The sequence below is a fragment of the Peromyscus californicus genome, unplaced genomic scaffold, assembly GCF_007827085.1.
Source record: "Peromyscus californicus insignis strain IS unplaced genomic scaffold, ASM782708v3 Scaffold_13__1_contigs__length_99412109, whole genome shotgun sequence".
Classification (NCBI taxonomy): Eukaryota; Metazoa; Chordata; class Mammalia; order Rodentia; family Cricetidae; genus Peromyscus; species Peromyscus californicus.
The window spans coordinates 2299768-2317051 of record NW_026294424.1 but is presented as its reverse complement, the minus strand read 5'-3'; positions in this window follow the sequence as shown (position 1 = coordinate 2317051).

The following is a 17284-nucleotide window of genomic DNA, read 5'->3' as shown; positions in this document are numbered from 1 at the left end:
CACCGGGTACCACCTAAAAGGACTAGTGGACATGTTACAGCAGAGATGCAGCTCACAAATACTTTTTCCAAGTGAGAGCAAACCAGACAGAAAATCCCACAGTGTATGATTCCATTTATTTGAAATTTACAGACACAGAAAGCAATGCTGTATTGCCCTGAGCCAGCTGGGACCAGTGGCTGCTTGCAGATGGGCTAGGGGTAGGATGCCGGGTGCTCTTAAGCTGGACTGCAGAGTGGTTGCCCACAGCTCTAACTGACCAAATTCACTGAAGGGCACACTTTAAGTGGATGGGTTTTATGGGCTGTAAGTTATACTTCAATAAAGCTTTTTTAAAGACAGAAACGTGCTTCCTGCGGTCACCATTTGTTTAACTGCCATTCCGTGTGGGTCCGCCCCATCTTGGACAGAGTGGAATGACCGCACCAGTAGCTACTGGTGACTGAAAGGTCTGCATGCCCCTGCCTTCCTGCGGCCCTCACCTCTTACCATCATCCCATTCTACAGATGAGAAGAGTCAGGTTCTGAGACATTAAGTACACTGTTCCAGGTCCCATAACCCACTAACTGTCCAAGTGTCACCTTGAGCTACCCAGCTTCCAGACACCCTACCCTTACACAACCTCCAGAAGTTCGGGTCCTGCCTCAGCTTCTCCAGACCTGAGCCAGCTTGTCGCTGAAGACTCAGCTGGGACCACTCTGTCATACTCTCGCCCTGATCCTCAGACCCCTGAGCTGGTCCTCAGTCCCCTCACCCCACAATAGCTCTTGTCTGACTTCTGCCTCCCCAGCTCCCAGTCAGCCTCCACAACCTGTGCCCGGGCCCTGAGCTTCCTTGTCCCTTGTGCAGAGGCACCTACCCTCTGAGTCTCAACATGGCCATTGGGTATTGGCACATCTGCCTCATTGGCACACCACTTCAACCCTGAGAGTTATTCTGAATGACTGTCTTCTATAGTGATTGGCATGTGCCCATCACAAAGATGTGTCCCCACCTTGACCCTAAGAAGCTGTGAATATGCCGTTATCTGGAAGCAGGGTCCTTGCGAATAAGATATGCAAGGAATCTCAAAGTAGGCTCAGGATGGATCCAAACACCCTGGCGTGACACGTAGCCTTATAAAACACCGGGAAGAGAGCTAGGGAGGTGGCTTAGTGTGTTAAAGCACTTAGTACACGAGCTTGAGGACCTGAGTTTGAATCCCCAGAACCTGTGAAGCCCAATATGGAAGCACATGTGTGTAATCCTAGTGCTCTGTCTGTCTTAGTCACTGTCCTATTGCTGAGAAGAGACACCATGACCATGGCAACTCTTATAAAGGAAAGCGTTTAATCTGGGCTTGTTTACAGTTTCAGAGATTCAGCCCATTATTAGCATGGTGGGAAGCATGTGGCACACACAGCAGACATGGTCCTGAAGGAGCTGAGAGTTCTACATCCAGATCTGCAGGCAGCAGGAATGAGCAGCGAGCCACTGGGCCTGGCTTGGGCTTCTGAAAAACCTCAAAGCCCACCCCTCAGGGTGACACACTTCCTCCAGCAAGGTCACACCTCCAAATTCTCCTTAAGTAGAGTCATTCCCTGATGACTAAACATTCAGATATATGAGCCTATAGGGGGCATTCTTATTCAAACCACCACATGCTCCTACAGCAAGATGGGCATGAGAATAATAGAATCCCCTAAAGCTTGCAGATGCCAACAGCAACATCTGAGTTGTCTTCCAACCTCCACATTCGTGCCCCCACCCCCGACAAATGCATATAATATATGCATTTATGCAATGTATGCATAAACATCATACAGCATACACGCAGAAAGAGAGGAAGGGTGGAAAGGAGAGAGGAGAGAGAGAGAGAGAGAGAGAGAGAGAGAGAGAGAGAGAGAGAGAGAGAGAGAGAAGTAGCCTTGGAGGGAAGGCCATGTGGAGCAGGAAAGGCTGGAGTAGTACACCTACAGTCTGAGGAACACAGACAGTCCTCAGCAACATGGCAGCAGAAGTCACAGACCTCTTGAGCCTCCCTCACAGCTGCAGAAAGAACTGGCCTGCCCACACTTTGACCTTGTACTTGTGGTCTTCCCTACTGGGACAGAACACTGTGGTCACTTGTGGTGGCAGTCACAAGAAAGGAAGATAGAGCCCTGCGCCCCAGCCCCACACTGACTCAGCTACACCTACCAGGCCTCCGCCACGTTTTCCTATGGCAAGCTCTCTGCTGCTTTTTCAAGAGGCTCTTGTCACTACAGCCAGCAGAGGCCACTTGCACAAATCCACTTGTAGGATGACAGGAAACACTGAGGAGGTGGCATGCTCCCACACAAAGTGACTCACGATGGACGGAAGCTGCCACTCAAGTCCTGCTCCCCATGGTGTGCGTAGTCTGTGAGAAGGCACAGGGCACCCATGGAGGCAGCTTCTTACCTTAATCGAGAGAAGGAGCTGAGCACTGGGGACATAAACTGGCTTCCCTCCATATCTAAGAAGTTCACACACAGCTGGAAGGAAACATGTTTCCAGGGCCAGGCAAATAGAAGTCCAGGTTCAGGGCAGAGCATCTCCTGGTGGGACTTCCTAACAGAGTTCCATGATAGCAGGACATAACAGCCCCTTCTGCCATATCATCAGAGCGCCATTGTGACAGGTAATTTCATGTCCATGTGACAGGGACTATGGAAATCATACTACTGGTTCAGCATGGTTCCTGAGGGTCTGTAGTAGTGTTTCTGGATGAGAATCGTATGTGAATGGGTAGGCTGGTTACGGCCACACACACTCCAGGGTGAAGGACTGCATCCCAGGAAAGGGGTCTGGATAGAACGGGTGGGATGAGGAAGGGATGATCAACCCTGCCATCTGTGACCTTCTTCTGACCTTGGCACTCTTACCACTCAGGCCTTCAGACCCAGACTGGGGGTCTACATCAGACACTCCCTATTCTCAGGGTGTCACACACATCACTGACTCTCCCAGCCCTCCAGTTTGCAGGTGGCAGGCACATCATAGGACTACACAGCCTCTGTAATTGCATGAGTAGATTCCTATAATAAATATCATTCTTGAAGCAAGTAGGTAGATAGATGACTGATAGATAGATAGGTAGATAGATAGATAGATAGATAGATAGATAGATGATAGATGCATACATACCTACATACATAGCTACATAGATAGATACATAAATAGATGATAAACAGGTAGTTAATAAATAGATAACTGATAAACAATAAGTGATAAAAAATGATAGATAGATAGATAGATAGATAGATAGATAGATAGATATGTACATACATACATATATACATAGATGATAAACAGGAAGTTAATTAATAGATAACTGATAAACAATAGGTGATAGACAAATAGATGATAGATAGATAGATAGATAGATAGATAGATAGATAGATAGATAGATGATACATACATACATAGATGATAGATACATAGATGATAGGAAGATAAATTGATAGACAAAAATTGATAATGATAGACAGACATATAGGAATAAACAGATGAGTGATGAATAGATAGATTGACAGGCAAATGGATGGATGGATGGATTGATGGATGGATGAGTGAATGGATGGATAAATGGATGGATGGACAAACGGATGAAAGGGTAAATGGATGGATGGACAGACAGCAGATACTAATTGTTGTGATTCTCCGGTGGACAATGTCTCCCACATCTGTGACTGGGGAATTCCCCACTTGGATTATTCTTAGGGAAATGCAGGCTCATCCCATAGAAGCCGCCAGTGGTGTGGCACTGAGCAGGCCAGAAGCAGGGGTTTCTGGTCCCCTCTTGACCAGTGGCATCAAAACCCACTGTCCTTAATCTTCACACATGAAGGGCTTTGTAGGGGACAAAGGATGAAGAGTCATAGAGCAGCTGAGCACCTGCCAACAGGTGAATGTGGATCAAAATGTATTCCCCACCCTCTGTGGAATGTCTCTAGCCTTGCAAAGGAAGGAGGCTCTAATGAAAACTGGACATAGGTGAAGCTTGGTGACCTTACACTCTAGGGCATAAGTCAGTCACCAAAGAACAACTTCTGTAGGACTCCCCCTTAGGAGACAAAATCAGACATAGGGAAGAAAATGGTGGGTGCGGGGGCTGGAGAGGGGCTGGGGAGCTGCTGTCACATGGATCTCAGGAGTTCTGGAGAAGGTGGTGATGGTCACACAGCAGTGTGAATGTATCTGATGACCCTGAACCACTTGTTGAAAAATGGTTGGATGGAAAGTTTTATGATGTGTATATTTTAATTACAATTTTTAGTATGTTTCTTGTTTGTTTGAGGCAGTCTCACTATGTAGGCCAGGCTGGCCTGGATCTCCCAATCCTCCTAACTGAGCATCCCAGTAGTCACTCCGGGCAGCCCTCCTTCCCATGCCTTCTAAAGCATGTGAGTTGCCCTTACAGCCCTCACAGCTCTTCCTCGCCAGTCCAGTGTGTTTCCAGGCTGGGAGAGTGAGTGTGCCAGGAGGCTTCTTCCCTGAGCACAAACTCAGGGGAGGATGAGTTTGCCCTGCTTCTTGATTTCAGAGGTCTCAGCCCATGGCTGCTGGCCCCAGCGCTTGGGCCTGTGGTGAGAAAGATCATCACAGCTGGGAGAAACATCAGGGCAGAGAAGCAGAGCAGCTGGCCTTGTGACATCAGGAGACACTGAGAAATAACAGGAAGGGATCAAGGCAAGGTACACCCACAAAGGCATACCCCAGGTATCCACTTCCTCCAACCAGGTCCCACCTTCTCCTAGACTCAAGGTACTTATTCTTGCATGAACACTTGACCTTAGTGCAAGGCTAGAGCAGGTCATTCTAGATACGGGAACTTTCATGGAGTCCCTACTTGGGTACTACCAGAATAATTTCCAACTCTAGGTTGAGGTTCAGCATGTCACAGAGTCCTCTGCCACTCACAGAACACCTGATCTGCCGTACACTGGTAATTTCCCTTCCTCCTTTTTCAGATCAATGAAATCAAATATGATGGGAAGGGATAGAAGGATTGCAGAACTCCAGCCAGTTTCTCTCTTCCCAGGAGCCCCTGTTCAGTAACCGTGCTAAGAGGTGACTGACCGGGTGATTGAAATATATTTGTACTAAAAATATTTTAAAAGCCCTTCTCTTGATTTATACCCAAAGAAAATATCACCAAGGAGAATGAGTTTTTCAGCTCAAGTAGCTCTTATTCCTGATCTACCTAAATTAGCTCCTTTGAACCAGTGGTTTTGCTCTGATGCCTGTAATAAAAATAACAATAATGTGCATTTAGAGGGCGGTTTATCCTTTCCAAAGCGCAGGTCTTTCGTGGTGTACAATTCCCTTCATCCATGCTGGCGATCAGTATGACAGGGCCAGGGGAGGGGGAACTGGGGTCTTGTGTTTCCTAGAGGCTGCTTGCAGCCAGCAACATCAGTACATTTTTCTTCAAGTATGAAAGGAGGCTGATTTCATACACTTCAGGGGCTGAGAGACAAGCAGGCCAGAAGGGTCTTCCTCGGCTGCCAACTGAAGAGATGTCTCCTGACTCACACCTGGAAGCCCTAACCGACAAGGTGATGGCATTTGGAGGTAGGGCTGCTGGGAGGTGAACAGGGTTAGATGAGTTCATGAGGGGGTCCCCCATCCTGTAATGAGATTAGCTCCCTTATGAGAAGAAACATCAAGTCAGAGAGGTGACTCAGCACTCAAGAGGACACACTGCTCTACCAGAAGACCAGAGTTCAATTCCCAGCACCCACAATGAGCAGTTCACAAATTCCTGCAACTGCAGCTCCACCTCTGGCCTCTGTCGGCACCTGCACTCACATGCACATACCCAGACACAGACACACATACAAACATACAGTTAAAAACAAAGTTAAAAAAAATCAGAGATACCAAAGAACATTCTCCCTTTCTCACTCTCTCCCTTCCTTTCTTCCCTTCCTCCTTCCTCTTTCTCTTTCTCCTTTCTTCATCTCTCCCTGAAGGCAGCCACCTGTAAGCTCAAGACAGAGTCTTCACCACGCCTACCCACTGTGGTAGCCTGGTTCAGCCTTCAGCCTCCAGAGTGCTGAGAAATAGATGCTGCCACTTAAGTCTCTGTTGGGAGTGATAAACTACACCATAGACCAGTTGTGCAGATGCAGCATCCGGGCTCAGTCCTGCTCTAACCATCTGCCTTGAGAAGCTATTGCTCAATGGGAGAACACTGCCTTTCCTCTGGACTGATCACCAGTAAGTCCCACGGGACAGAAGAAGGGACCAAACTGGCTCCCACCACATCACTCTGACCACCATGCATCCCACCTTGGTTTTTGTACAATGCTCATGTTCGTGTTTCCTTGGCCCTGGCTGCTTCTTCCTGCTCATCTCTTAAAACTGATGCTCATTCTTCCAGGAAGTTCTCCCTGATATCTACCCTCTCATAGATGCTGTTCCCCATCCTGCTGCAGCCTCACACAGGTCCTGTCCCTCTGCTGTTCCTAGGTGGGTGCTTGTCTATCTCTGCAAACTGCTGCTCTCCAACAACAGAGCCTGGATGCTGCTCCCATTTGTGGCCACACAGACAGCATGGAAGATGCTTGTAGCACTAAGTTGAGCATGATCTGGTTGGTCCCTACCTGTAAGCTCAGTATCATTGCAGACTCTGGGCACAAATGGGAACAGACCATCTCCAGAGGGTTTTTTGGGAGGGAGTGTATTTTGGGGAGTCTATAGCTGTCATCAGTTCCCAGCTTCCATTACCCCATGACCAGCCCCAAAAGAGCACTGCTCCTGAACACTGTTCTACATACCCAGGGAGTTTACTGAGCATGTCTGTTGGGGATTATGTTAATGGTATTAATTGATGTGGGAAGACCCAGCCCACTGTGGTGGCACCATTCCTGTCATGGAATATTAGTTTAAGATGTGTTACATCTGTTTATGCTGTGGAATATTTGTTTAATGATGCAAAGATGTGTTGCAACCTTTTATACTGTGTTTGTTTAAGTCTGTGAAGCTGTGTTACTTTGCCTGTCTAAAACACCCTATTGGTCTAATTAAGAGTTGAATAGCCAATAGCTTGTCAGGAGAGGAATTGGCAGGGCTGGCAGAGAGAATAAACAGGAGAAGAGAGAAGGGAAAGGGTCGAAAAAAGGAAAAGGAGAGGAGGATGCCAGGGGCCAGCTACCCAGCCATGGAGTAAGAAGTAAAGAAAGGTATATAGAATAGAGAAAGGAAAAAACCCAGAGGCAAAATGTAGAAGAGAAATGGCTTAATTTAAGTTAAGAAAAGCTGGCTAGAGCTTTTCAACAAGCTTTTCAAACAAGCCAAGCCAAGGCCAGACATTCATAAGTAAGAATAAGTCTCTATGTATTTATTTGGGAGCTGGGCAGTGGGCCCCCAAAGAGCAAAGAATAATAATTTTTAAAAAAGAGAGAAAAACCAACTACAATTCCCTCGGCAGGAGATTCTGAGCTATGTAACAGCATCTATAAGGTGAGCTGAGCACTCCCTGCATTCATTCTCTGTTCTTGACTGGGACTGTCACCTGCTGTGTCAAAGTCTTGCCGCCTTGACTTTGAGCCAAAGGAGCCCCTTCTCCCCAGAGTTGCTTTTGGATCCCTAGTCATGCATCAGACCTGAGACTGGAACTTGGCCTACGCAAACTTGGACCCAGCACTCACACTGACATGAGGTCCAGACACACAGGCAAACGTGATAGAGTGGGGATTGTCTTAGGGTTCCCATTGCTGTGAAGAGACACCATGACGTCCGCAACTCTTGTAAAGGAAAACATTTCACTGGGGCTGGCTTACAGTTCAGGAGTTCAGTCCATTATAGTCATGGTGGGAAGCATGGCGGCATGCAGGCAGACATGGTGCTGGAGAGGTAGCTGAGAGTTCTACATCTTGATCCACAGGCAGCAGGAAGAGACAGTGACACTGGGCCTGGCTGGAGCATCTGAAAACTCAAAGACCATCCCCAGGGGCACACTTCCTCCAACAAGGCCACCCCTCCTGATAGTGCCACTCCCTGTGGGCCTCTGGGGGCCATTTTCATTCAAATCTCCACAGAGGGCTTTCAGATCCAACCCTGCAGGCCCCAAGGCCAAGGAGGAAATCCGGGAAGGAGGGATGTCAACAGGACTTGCTGAAGCAGCAAACTGCTTCACTCTCCCCAGACCGACCCCCCTTACACTGTCAGCCTGGCACATGAGGTCATCCATGCTCTTCTGCAGCTATGCTGCAACCTCGGGCCACTCCCACATGTTTGAGTCATGAGTTACTGGACCACAGATGAGGCCTGGGAGGCAGCTGAGTCAGACAAAGCATGGGCATAGAGGAGCCGCTGGAGCCACCTCTGGTCCACTTGGCCAGTGGGCTTATGCCTCCCCAGAGGTGTTGTGGGACTCATTGCCTCCAGAGGATATGCTCTTGGGTGGAACCTGGACCTCCCTGCCCTGCCTGGCTGCTGTTTCTCAGGTCAGATAGGAGAACTCAGCACCCTGGGACCACATTTCAGCTCCAGTCCCCACTCCTGGTAAAATCATGAACTTCAGCCAGCTTAGCTTTGTGCCACTGACCTCCCCTTACTCCCGACTTGGCTCTCCCCAGAGTTCCAGTAGCTTCCAGTTCAGAGTATGTCCCTTTGCAGATGAAGGGTTCAAAAGGCCTGCACCAGCTTGCTGTTTAAGTTAGACCTTTGTGACTTCCATGTGCTTCTTAAGAAGAAGCAGCATGGTGAAAGATGCCTCACTCCAGGAACCTGTGGCCTCCTTGCCGGGGTGATGGGAAAGGGGCAGGCTGAAGGACATCCACAAGCACCATCTCTTACCTCACCTTCCCCATGGCATAAAGCAGCTGTGTTGTTTGAATCTTAAATGGTCTTTTAATAAAAAAAAAAAAAAACCCAGAGCCAGATATCAGGGTGAGAGCTGAAAGATCAGAGAAGCAGAACAGCCAGCCACTAGTTCTTACCTCTACGAAATCTTCAGCCTAAAGAGAGTGAGTTCCTGTTTCCTTATATACCTTTCTCCGCCCTGCCATCACTTCCTGGGACTAAAGGCATGTGTTCTTCCCAGTACTGGGATTAAAGGTGTGTGCCACCACTGCCTGGCTCTGTTTCCAGTGTGACCTTGAACTCAGAGATCCAGACAGATCTCTGCCTCCGAGTGATAGGATTAAGGGTGTGTGCCACCACTGCCTGACCTCTATGTCTAATCTAGTGGCTAGCTCTGTCCTCTGATCCTCAGGCAAGTTTATTAGGGTGCACAATATCTCACCACACAGCTGCCCACGCTTCAGGCCCCTTTGCCACATCACCTGCTCACAGTCTGCCATGTCTTATCCTGTCCTGGGCCTATCCTGGGCCAGGAAGGTCCCAAGACAGCAAATTTTCTGCCCTGCTCATGATATGAAGCCCATTCCCAATTGTGTGAATAAACTTGGCCTAAAGATGGATCAGTACTGACTGCCAAGGGCTCAGTCTCCCCAAATAAGAACTCTGGGTACCGGAGAGGCCAGGCGCCCCACCACACTGCAGCAGTAACAACAGACCAGAACTGGGGTCCTCATCTCCCCTTCCTCTCCCTCCTTCTGTGAAAAGACCAAGGACACTGTAGAGTCTCATATTCCTAGAGGCTCTCTATGGTTAGAGGGACCGCACTCATCAAATACTGAGGCTTCTCACAAGAGCTGCCATGGGCCTGTGAGATGCTCAGCAGGTAAAGGTGTTTGCCACATAGCCTGACACTGAGTTTGGTCCTTGGGACCCACGTGTCAGAAGGAGAAACCTGATGCCTACAAGTTGTCCTCTGATTCCACAGCTACACTATGATATGTGTGCCCCTCCCCCCCCCACATGCACAAATAGATATGTGTAATAAAAATTATTCTTGTTTTAGTTTGGTTTGGTTTTTCGAGACAGGGTTTCTCTGTGTAACAGTCCTGGCTGTCCTGGAACTCACTCTGGAGACCAGGATGGCTTTGAACTCACAGAGACCCATATGCCTCTGCCTCCCCAATGCTGTGATTAAAGGCATGGGCCACCACCACTTGGCTTTTTTTAAAAAGTGTTTCTTTATTCAGGAATATTTGTTTATTTATTTTTATTTGTCCATGCACCATGTGTGCAGTGTCTGTGGAGGCCGGAAGAAGGCATCAGACTGGAGTTACAGACCATCCTGAGCTGCTATGCAGGCGGGGGGTGGGAGTTGAACCTGGATCCTCTGGAAGAGCAGCAGCCAGTGCTCTTACCCACTACGTCATTTCTCCACACCCATACAAATTGTTTTAAGCTGCCTATCGTGGATGGAATTTTGTCCCTGGTAGGCCAGAATTCAGAGACAGAGTGACTACGGGTCACTAGCTCAGATGGGTCACACTGGAAAAAAGTGAGCCTAATCCAACAGGATCGAGATCACATAGAAGGAAGAGCTTGACCCGATACCCATAGTGACATCATAGGAAGATGAAGACAGAGGTTGGTGTGACGCTTCTCCAGGCTCAGAAACGCCAAGGACAGCCGCCACGCCCAGAAGCTGGAGGGAGACCAGAGGCAGACTTTCCCTGACCAAGCCTCTGCCAGGCTTCCCTCAGCTGTGTCTCCATCTTGCCACAGACACTTGATAAGCGATGACATAACTTTGAATAGCTGAATGGCCCCAGGCCTTCTACATGCTCACCTGAGGGGTGGGGGCAGACTGCTTCTCTGGCAATGCCTGAATCCCAGCCCAGTGTTCTTCCTAGCCCTCTGGAGCACAGGAGCCTGGCTCTCACTGCACAGCTACCAAACCCAGAAGAGTTGCATGCAGACCTCCCGGTGGTGAGTTAAAGGAGCAATGTCTCCCATAGGCTCGGGTGTCTCGAAGTGTCGTAATACGGGTGTGTGGGTTCACTCGAATCCGTGGAGAGAAAACTCAGAGGCACCTTAAGAATGAATTTAGCTGGGCGGTGGCACACACCTTTAATCCCAGCACTCGGGAGGCAGAGCCAGGCGGATCTCTGTGAGTTCGAGGCCAGCCTGAGCTACAGAGTGAGTTCCAGGAAAGGCGCAAAGTTACACAGTGAAACCCTGTCTCGAGGAAAAAACAAAAAACAAAACAAAAAAAAGAATGAATTTAGCCTTTCTTGACTGCAGGGGGATCCAGTCTCTAAGGACTGAAACCCTTTCCCTTCACCCAGGGCAGCTTTATTTTTCTCTATATTTACCGTTTAGCCAGTTGATCTTCATATGTTCAAAACAACCTGAAAGAAGCTCCCAAAAATACAACACCAAGTGCAAATTCCTCCATTCGTCAGATACCACAGTTTTCCAGGTTTCCTGAACCAAGTTTTGCAAAGGCCTTTGTGTCTTTGGGAGACTCCAAGACAGGATTCATGTTGGGCAACAAGAGAAACAAAAGGTGTCTGCTAAATCAAAGATGGATCAGAGGTAGGTGCCACTCTCTGGAGCCAGGCCAGGTATAGCCCAGGGGGAGTGCAGCCACACTCGGGCCCTTGAACCTTGGTCCCCAGTTGGTGGTGCTGTTTGGGGAGGTTTAGGTGGTGCGGCCTTCACTCTCTTTGCTTCTTGCTTGCAGTTCAAGATGCAAGCTCTCTGGCTTTTTGGAGCCCAGTGCCTATGGTGGGACGCAGGGGGGAGGGGCTTGGAGCCGCCTCATCAGAATGTGCCATGCTCTGCTGACTCCCGTGGGAGGCCTTACCTTTTGGGAGGAGGAAATGGGGGGTGAGATGTGAGGGGAAGGCTAGGGGCAGGGGAGGGGAGGTGGGTGGGAGGAAGGGAGCAAGGGGGATCTATGGTTGGTATATAAAATGAATAAAAATTTTCTTGATTAAAAAAAAAAAAAAAGATGTAAGCTCTCAGATTGCTGCTCCAGCCACCATGCTGGCCCCTCTGCCACACCTCTACCTCAATGGACTCTAGCCCTCCAGAACTGTAAGCTCAAATAAACTCTTTCTTCTTTAAGTTGCCGCAGCCATACTTTTCCTAGTTTCTGTAACCTTCCTGGGCTCTGCCTGCCCCCCCCCACCTCCCTTATTCTTCTTTCGAAGCACCTATAAATGAAAAGTGAGTCTGTTCTAGCTGGAAGCTCACAGTTTCAATAGTCACTACTGATGCCGTCTGTCCGCAGGGGTGGCTCTGCTCTGGCCACTCTCCCTCCTCTTCTGAAGACCCCAGGGCCAAGAGGCTGCACCTTGAAGAGATGTGAAGAGTGTGCGCTCCACCTGCAGGATGGATTTGCCCTCACGCTCTCACGCACGCACATTTTGGCCATTCCGTCCTCTGCTGTGGGTGAAGCTACATTCAGGTCTTCACCAGATGCTGTCAGCTCCTTGACCTCAGGCTGCCTAGCCTCCAGAACTGTGAGAAAGGAAGCTGCTCTTTATAACTCATCCTGCCTTGGGTATTATGTCACTGCAACTCCAAACAGATCCAGTAGTGACATGCTCAGTCTACATTCAGGGCACATACTCCAACAGCCCTGGGTCTGGTATGTCCCTCCATGCCTTAATGCCCTCAGTACCCACCTGAGTCTCAGGAAGCACATGGCACCCCCTGAGTCCCTCTCCCCACACCTCTCCCCACCCTTGACCCTGCAGCAGGGAAAGGCACTTGCCACACAGACAGACAGCCTGAGTTTGATCCCTGAGACCCACATGTTGGTAGGAGAGAGCTGACTGCCACAGGTTGTCCCCTGACAACTACACATGTGTCATGGGAGGAAACAGAAGTCCCCCCTCGCCTTGTGCAGACTGAGGTCAGTCCTAAGGGTCACTGCTGGCTGAGATGTGGGAAATCTGAGAAAGACTCCTGTAATCTGACACACACACACACACACACACACACACACACACACACACACACACACTTCTGTTAGCTACTGACAAAGGGCCCGGTGACCAGACATTTCGAATTTCATCATTATTCTATTTGGTAAAACTCAAAAAACAAAATCAGCAAACAAACAAAAACCAGCCACTGTTGATCGGCCCCAAAGCACATGGCAGATTCTGGCCAGCTCTTTCCTACTCATCTCTGAACTCACCCTAAGCTTGAGGGTGGGGACAGGTACTATCACCAGGAACCAGGAAACTTGACCCCGGGACCTCCAGGTGGCTTCCTCATCCAGAGTGACACAGCCAGAGAGCAGAAAAGGCTCAGACACTGAACCCTGACCCTTCCTTCTGCTACTTGGAAACCCACACCCAACAACACATAAACAGGGGATGTGCAGTCATGACACCAGAGGCATCTTCCTCCTAATATCCCTTCCAGGCTTCCTTCTTCCCTGTTTAAATGCCACTTCTGACCCAGATGAATCAGGGGGGGTCCAGGAACTTGGAAACAAGGCCAGATTGCCCCCCACCCCAGGGAAGATCAGAAGAGCCTTCCTTCCACGAACATTCAGAAAACGTGGCTTGGCTCCGGCATGCCCTCCTCCCTCAGTGAATAATGAGTGACCCACCTGAGGGACAGAAGTAAGGTGCGGCTACATGACCTGGGAGTTCTAGAAGTCTCTAGATCCAGTTAGAGGCCCAAGCATGGGGAAAGCTGTGGCCTAGCCAGGAATAGTGTCAGCTCAATGAACCCCAAGAGGCATGGTGGGAAATGGCTGTCCACCTCCTGAAGGCGGAACCCAAAGGTGTGTTAGACTGTCTTCTCCACCAGCATGGGCTGCAGGGGAGTGTCTGCCTTTAGAAAGGAGAATACCCCAAAGAGGCCAGGTCTGGGGATCTCAGCTGCTGTGGTGCCGGCTGTGGCTCCAGCCATTTGCTCTCAGCCTAGTCTCTGCGATGGGGGCAGTGGGTAACTCAGGCCTTTCATTACTCAGCTCCCTAATGCCAAGACCCTGGACCCCAAGCTACTTCCACCAAAGAAAGCCAAGCCTGTAGTGTACCAAGCGGCTATGGCTGCACGGGTCCAGAGCACTACACTAAATGGTGAGAGTAAGTAATAAGAACTCTTAAAATGGCAAGGATGTCTGATGGGGAAGGGGCTCCCCAGACTGAGTCCGTAATCATGAATAGAAAGAAGACAGTAACGTGGTGGGTTATCGCACCCCGGGGGAAAGGGGAGAGAATCCAAAGTCAGGGCAGGCGAGGGAGGGGGCCTGGCCTACCTGTGAAGCATGGGCACTATTAACACAGACAAAATAATGCCGTTCTAAAGTCACCCGGACCAGCCTGAAGCTCACAGACCCATCAGAGAGGGAAATTATCTTAGACCCACCACGAGCTGAGGAAGCCACTCAGCCGGTACTGCAACCAAGCTGCAGCCACAAACCACCTCCTCAGCTGAGTCCTGTGTTCCAAGGAGACAGCATAATGGTTCACCAGGAATTTTTCACAAGGAAACAGCTAATGAGTCCAAAGCAGAGATAACTTAAAAGCAGGGAGGCTGGGGAGGTGACACTGACTGGAGCACTTACCACACACGTATGATGACTTTTCCCCTCATGTGTGTCAATATGCTTCACCCCCCTCATAAAAACCTCTCATGACATTGATGCAGGATTTGAAGCCGGCTGTTCATAAAGTATCTCTGCTTTGGACGTCTGATGACTGCCGTTCAGATCCCAGTGCCCGTGTCAGTGCCAGGGCCTGCAGCAGCCCACATGTAAGTAATCCTAGTGCTCAGAAGATAGATATGGAAGCATGTGGGAGCAAGCTGGCTAGCTAAATAGTAACCTCGTCAGTGACCTCTGGTTTCCACTGGAAGACCTGGAGTCTTAGGTACTTTCCTATTGTCATGATAAGACTCCATGAGCAAGGCAACCTATAAGAGAAAGCATTTAATTTGGGGACTCACAGTTTCAGAGGGTGAGAGTCCATGACCATCATGGAAGAGATCGTGGTAAGAGGCAGGCATGGTCCTAGAACAGCAGCCCAGAGCTCACATCCTGAGACTCAAGGCAGAGAGAGACACTGGGAATGGGAAGTCTTTTGAATCCTCAAAGCTCACTCCCAGTGACACACCTCCTCCAACAAGCCCATCCCTCTCAATCCTTCCTAAACAGTTCCATAAACTGGGGACCAAACACTAGAACATATGAGCCTATGGAGGCTATTTTCATCCAAACCACCACACCCTCCCTTAGTCAATAAGGTGGAGAATGGTTGAGGCTGACTTCAGAAGTCAGCCTCAGGCTTACACACACACACACACACACACACACACACACACACACACACACACACACGCACACACACGCACACACACACACACAGTTACACGAGAGAAAAAGGAGGGAGCTGTTCTAGATGAAGGGAGAGGGGAAGGTGGGACACTAAACACCATCTTTGATTGGATCTTGGTACACTCGGAAAACCTGAGTAGATGTTTTAGACAGTAAGATCATGTCTACCTTAACCATTGTTGAGTACGGTGATTCTGTGACGGTTGACCCTGGGTGTCAAGGTAGAAAGCAGGCTGGGTGAGATTATGCCCAAACTGAGGGATTCTGGGGAAAGGAGGTGGCTCTCCATGACGCGAGTGAGCCTCCTTCAATTAGGCAAAGGCCTTGATGCAATTAGAAAACCTGCTCCCTGTGCAAGAGGCCCAACAGGCATGTCTTCTCCCTCCGCTCTGTCCGCTGTAGGTGTGGGCTCACACTTCCACCCCTGTGGTGTTATGCCCAGATTGCAGGGACCCCCAGAAGACCACCACAGAGACTGAATCCTGTATGTGAAAGCAAAGAGCCTTTATTTTTAAGCTCAGAGCTTGGACTCCCTGTCATAGCCGTGAGAACAGAGGGTGCAGAGCCCAGGCAGGGTGGGATTTTTATCATAGCAGAAGTTGGGGTGAGGAGATTTCCAGGGTTCAGGACCCTGATTGGCTGACATATGTCGAGGGGTACAGGGGATGTTTGGATTGTCAGGTATTTCCTTTTCCTGGGTCCAGGTGTCGCCTTCCAGAAGCTGTGTCTGGGCCTTGGCTATTCCCCCTTAGATGCAGGCCTCCCTGGGTGGGGTCAGCTTATGGCTTTTCCTGGGTCCGGGTGTTGCCTGCTAGAAGCTGTGGCTGGGCTTCTAAGCCTGTCATGGCAGCTGTGGAGTCAAGCTGTTCCCCCCCCCCTGCCCCAAACAGTGGCAGTTCCCACCTTTTAATGACCTCCTCCACATATCCAAGGTTCTCTCCATCGAGATTGCTGCCTGCTATGACTGGCCTGTGGCCATGGGGACATCATCCTGTGAGGAATTGCAGCAAAGTATTTAGGAGGGAGGTACCATGATGCCTTTGCCTGACTCAAAGAGTTCAGCAGGCAATATGTGTGTGTGTGTGTGTGTGTGTGTGTGTGTGTGTGTGTGTGTGCGCACGCGCGCGTGTATCACCGTCCTATGTACCTATGGACACACCACATGAAGTGTTCTATTTGTGCAACAGGATCCCCAGCTTTGATTTTCTATGTTTCAGCTACCTGAACTCAAATGGCTTTGAAAATAGTCTTAGAAATAAACACAGTATTTTCAGATAGACCATATTCACACTATTACTGTACTATGAAAGAGTTGTTTTCCTACTATGCCTAACACATAACCTAAACTTCATCACAGGAGCCTATGGATAGGTAGACAGTGTGTCTGTACACTCACGTAACGTACGTGCATGCCATCCTCACATGAGACTGTTAGCCACCATTGCACATGTCACTGAGAGTCCTGAGGGCATGCCTGTGATGAGGGACTGCTGTGTATCTGTGGTATGTGTGAGCTCTAGATCCTCTGTAAATGTGCATGCACACATGCTAACAATTCCCAGGTCAGTAGTGACGCACGAGTTTATGCTGCTCTTTCTTGTAAATGTTTATTTATTTATTTTGTGTGTGTGTGTGTGTGTGTGTGTGTGTGTGTGTGTGTGCGCGTGTGTGCGTGGGGGGGGGGGAGCAGGGCAGGGGAAGGGGCATGAGCCGCAGCATGCATGTAGAGGTTGGAGGACAGCTTCATGGGATCAGTCTGTCCGTCCACCTTTGCACAGGCTCCAGGGTTTGAACTCAGGTCATCAAGCTCGCACAGTAAATGCTTTACCTGCTGAGCACTCTCACCAGCACACTATTCTAGTCCTTCAACCTGTCTGTAGGGTTTTTTTTGATGTTTCACCCTAAAAACGCAAGTGGTAGTGGCCAGACTTGTTGCTTGTTGTTTGTCTGTTTGCCTGTTCGTTTGTTTTGAGACTCTGTAGTTCTGGCTAGCTGCAAACTCAATGTGTACACCAGGCTGGCCCCTAAGTCACTATGTAGACCAGGCTGGCCTTGAACTCACAGAAATCCATCTGTGTCAGCCTGTACCATGTTTGGATTAAAGGTGTACA